Below are 5,219 nucleotides of genomic sequence, written 5' to 3' on the forward strand. Positions count from 1 at the left end.
ACGCTACCCGGGGAAGGGGCACTTCCTCCTGGTCATCACTGCCATGGTGAGCTGCCGGTTCTCCGTGCCGTCTCCTGCATGCAAAAAATATTCCACACTCCTTCCACGAGTTCTTTTACTACAATCCCCACCAAAAGTATTAGAACAGTAAGGCAAATTCATTTGTTTTTGTTGTACACTAAAGACATTTGGGTTTAAAATCCAAAGATGAGCACGAGACAAGAGTTCAGAATGTCAGTTTTTATTTCCTGTTTTTCAAGTGTGCAAAACTATTGGAACATGTGACTGACAGGTGTTTCTTGTTGCCTTTAACGATGATTGTTCAAACATTAAATACTTTGTAGTTCTGCATGACTAGTTTACTTTGTGGCCTGTGTTTAAACCTATGAAGTAGGTATTTCTTGTTAAAAAAGATACACCAACATGAAGACCAGAAAGCTATTTATAGGGGAAAAGCAAGTGATTCTGAAGATGAGAAAATAAGGAAAACCAATCAGAGCCATTGGACAAACATTGGGCATATAAAGCACAGCAATTTGGAATGTCCTGAATAAGAAAGAAACTACGGGTATACTGAGCAATCAACGTTAAACAAGTCGGCCAAGGAAAACAACAGTAGGTGATGACAGAAATATTGTGAGAGCTGTGAAGAAAACCCCCAAAAACATCAGTGACATCACCAACGACCTCCACAGTGTAGGGGTGAAGGTATCACAATCCAGTGTTCGGTGAACTCAGAGCAGAAATATAGAGGCCATAGCCAAAGATGCAAACCACTCATCATCAGTAGGAATTGGAAGGCCAAATTGCAATTTGCAAAGAACAGAGATGACCCGCAAATGTTTTGAACACAATCTTATAGACCGATAAGACCAAGATTAATCCTTACCGAAGTGATAGAATGTAAGGTTGTTTTCACACTTGATAGTCCGGTAGACTCGATTTGGTTGGGGACCAATATTCATGACATTTTAGCCTGGTATCCACAGGTCTGGTTCTTGTTGTAGCCTGTTGTGTCCGGTTCTGGTGGGATCTCTATTTTTCCGTCTCCACATTGCCAATAGTTCCCGTTTAGTGGGCGGATTGTTCACCTCTAGTGGGCGGATTATTAATATCAACGCACCTTACCAACTGGTGGCGGTAGTGCTACATTAAGCTCTTTTCTAAGCACCACTAACATGTATTAGAAGAAGAAGAGCTGGAAAACAACACACAACCAAAATGGATGACCTCGATGAACTTGAAGCAGAACCAGCGGCACAGCCCGTCCTGGTCGCTGTCCCGCAAGATGGAGAGCAGGGCCGAGGTGTCAGAGATGCTCTGATGGAGTACCTCATGAGCTGTAACTTATCCTAATTCCACCCCTTAATCTTTTTTTTACCTCTCCAGCCTTCCTTAGATACAAGTGAACGTTAAAGTGTTGATTTGAAAATAAACATGGATTAATAATTATTCTTGTTTTTTTAATGTACAGACATGCCTTATTACCAGGTTCGTGTAAAAATGGCAAAACAAACACTGCTGCTGTGCTTCTATCACATATGCTGCGTTTTTTAGCGGCTGTAGTTTTAGAAAAACTGTATACTCTTTAATTTTTGTTTTTAACAAAGAACCAAAACCTACAACAAGAACTTTATATTTGTTTATGCATATATACATTAATCTATTTTAATATTTATATATATATATATATATATATATATAATATATATATATGTCTTCAGCCAGAGACTTCTTCAGATCCCTTGTAAGACAGACGCTACAAGAGATCCTTCCTGTCCACAGCCATCAGCATCTAGAACAACTCTTTAATGAAACCAGGATGATGAGTTACAACATTCAATTTCCCTCTGGGATTAATAGTCTTTTTGTAATTTGATTTGTATATATGTATGTATATTTATATATATATATATATTTATATATATATATATATATATTACGTACATTACATAATAACCTACATTTGATTTGATATTTAACAACTCTTTCAGAGCTTATGCTTACCACGCAGCTCTTTAAATTAAGCTGTCGCAAATTATCTTCATGATTGAAGTGCTGTTAAGTAATATTAAGTTAGTGCTCCTTTGTACCACAGTGAAAGTCGTGGAGAGAATTTTTGACCTTGGGCGAAAAAGATGCAGAAGCTGCTGGATCCACAAGATGGACATCATGGCCGAGGTGTTTGACATGCAATGACTGAAAACCTCCTGAATGAGGAGGATTGTAAACATAGATTACACAAGTCCTACACCTTTTTAACTCCACTGCAATGTTCATTTACAACACATGGACATTCTGTATTATGGTTATGTTTTTCAGTACTCATTACAGATAAAACTGAAAAAATACAGAAATAAAAAACCTGGACTTTATTTGTAACTGAAGATGTATCACTTTTCATCAGAGGCTCTTTCTCCATCCATCCATCCATCCATTTTCTTTTACCCGCTTATTCCATTTTTGGGTCACGGGGGTCGCTGGTGCCCATGTCCAGCAATCACTGTGCGAGGGGCGGGGTACACCCTGGACGGGTGGCAAGTCCATGAGGCTCTTTCTCAATTTAATGAAATGAGGAGTGTGATTCAAGTTATAAAGCTGTGGTGTGCCGTCAGCTTGTATTATGGAGACTGACACATGCAGATCAATCTCCAGCAAGCTTACAGAACACCACAGCTTTATAACTTTAATCCCAGATTCCTTTTTTCATTGAATTGTGAGTGCTCCTCGGATGATTAGCGAAACGTCTTCAGTTTTAAAAAAAGTCCTGTGGTTTTGTTTTTATCTGTTTTGGGGGGGGATTTGCCGTGTCAAGGATAACTGAGAATCTTCACCAGCATTGTTACAGGTAAAAAACAATTACTTCACTTATCTACACTATTGACGTAAAAAAACACTGTAAGCACTTCACTTTTGATGATCAGATGGAAGCTCAAGACTTGAAAATGTTTATTTTATTAGAAATAAAAACCTGTACAAAAAAAAAAAATTATACACTAATTAAATATGCAAACTTAACAAGCTACATGTTTGGCTATTTGTGGGCTTACCTTGCAGGATCTACATTTCTATAGATCAACTAAGATCTACTCTAAATATTTTTAAACATGTCTGTTTGCCATGGAACGGGCAATGGATTCCAGCACCCCAAGGAGGGCCTGATTGAAAGCAGCACTCTGTTCAGCCTCCTGCCTTTGCTGTGCTGCTTCCTCTCTGCGAGATCTGCTTCCTCTCTCCTCAAGGCCATCTCCTCCCTCCTAATTGCTTTCTCCTGCTTCCTCGCTGCTGCAGCTTGGCGTTGCCTCTGCGCAGCTTCTTCTTGCTTTTTTGGCATCCTCACAAATAAAATGGAAGTGTTCCTCTCTCTGCTTCCGGTTCATCTCCTCTTGTTCTGTATGTGCAGAAACAAAGCTCTCTGCTGCACTTGTTGATCTGCGCTTTCTATTGCCTAGGAATAACACAAGAAAATGGCTGTTAGATGATGAAGTACAGGTAGAGTTTTTAAATAAATTATTTACATTAAAGTTCCTGCTAATTTCAAAAGGTGTTTGTTCACAAGATCAGAAATGATTCTGTTCATAAAGCAGTCTAGTACTTTAATGATAGTAAGCAGGTGGGCATAAATAAACTACATGTAGTCATTTACAACGGTTTGTGCTAATTTAGAAAAAGAACAGAGCATCGTTAATCTGAACAAAAATCACTACACCCTGTATAATTTCAATAATAAACTTCATAAATGAAAGTTTAAGTAATAAATGAATAATTAAATTTAACATTTATACATTACAACTGAATAAACAAGTAGTTTGAATACATGCAAGGTGTTTTACAACAAAAACAAAACAACATTCATATCAACATGATCAATGTGATGTTAAACACGATTGTTGCTTCTTACCTACTAACGGGTGCTGTTTGGTGCCGCTCTGCTGCGTGTTGCCCGATGGCGTGGATGTACTTCGATCTGGTGTGGTCGGGAAGGGTCAGAAGCGGGGAGGATTGGACAGTCAAAAGCAGAATCTGGCAAACCTTCATCTTCAGTGGGACTTTCTGCATCAAAACGAGAGTGGAAAAACCGCAACAGAGTACAGTTAGCAATGATGCTAACTAATGACGACGTAACCGTGTCAGCCTCGTTTGTTCAGAGTACTTTCAGAAAACACAAAGAAACGGTTGCATGAGGAAAAGGAAATATGCTTAAAGTAAATAAAATACAGTCACCATCAGCTATAGCTTCCAGAAGAGCAGTGGCCGTGTCTAGGCCACTCTCCCTCCCTTTGTTGGCTGGGCGTTTGCGGTAAATGGCATCCATTTGTACAAACCACTTCCAGTTTCTTCTGTTTGCTCCACTCCTACTGTTGTGGTCCTTAATCGTTTTGTAATCGCTTTTTAGTTTTTTAAGCTTTCCTCTTTGCTTTGGTGTGTGATGTGTAGTGAACTTAATCTGGTGTCACGACTAAGCCTAAGGTCAAAACCCTTGACCTTAAGAACCTTGTGGGACAGGAACTGTCATTTTATTGATTTGAATCCAGAAATACAGGTTCACCCATCCTGAGACTTTCTTTCTTGAAGATTCAAGTGAAAAGAACACTCTCTTTTATTATCATTACTATTTTACAAATGTTGATAATCAAAGTGTCTTAGTTCAAACCATTTTAGATGTTGCAGTGAACTAATCAATTTTATTAACTGTGTAATGATTTTTATTCTCATGCAAAGTTAGAACTCATGTCAAAGCTGTTACAGAGTAATTATGCCTTTTCTGATTTCTGCTTTTGAATGAGCAAGTGTAAGTTGGTCCAAGGTTGGAGTCAAACGCAAAACAAGTTGTTGGAACGAACTGTCATGTTTTTAGAATCCTCTCAGATGTAAATATAGAGGTTTTGGCACCTGTTTCTAAACTCGCCAAAACAAAACTCTCTCTGTCTGTGAGAACATTTCTGATCTGTTTCATAACAATTCTTGCTGTCTTCTAACCTCTTACGTCACAAAACACACCCCGTCTGGTTGTTTCTGACCAATGGGAATACTCCCAAAAGTGAACCGGGAGAGAGATCTTAAAAATGTCGGAACTTCCTGGTCTACTCAGTTCTGGTACAGTTGGGATCTGTAAACTACTCAGTTCTGATGGAGTTCTGTTGGAGACACAGTTCAGTTCAGTTCTGTGAGAGAAGCCCAGTTCTGGGAGCCGGGAAGATCCTGACATGACAACAGAG

The sequence above is a fragment of the Nematolebias whitei genome, chromosome 18 (genome assembly GCF_014905685.2).
Source record: "Nematolebias whitei isolate Nwh7 chromosome 18, NemWhi1, whole genome shotgun sequence".
Classification (NCBI taxonomy): domain Eukaryota; kingdom Metazoa; phylum Chordata; class Actinopteri; order Cyprinodontiformes; family Rivulidae; genus Nematolebias; species Nematolebias whitei.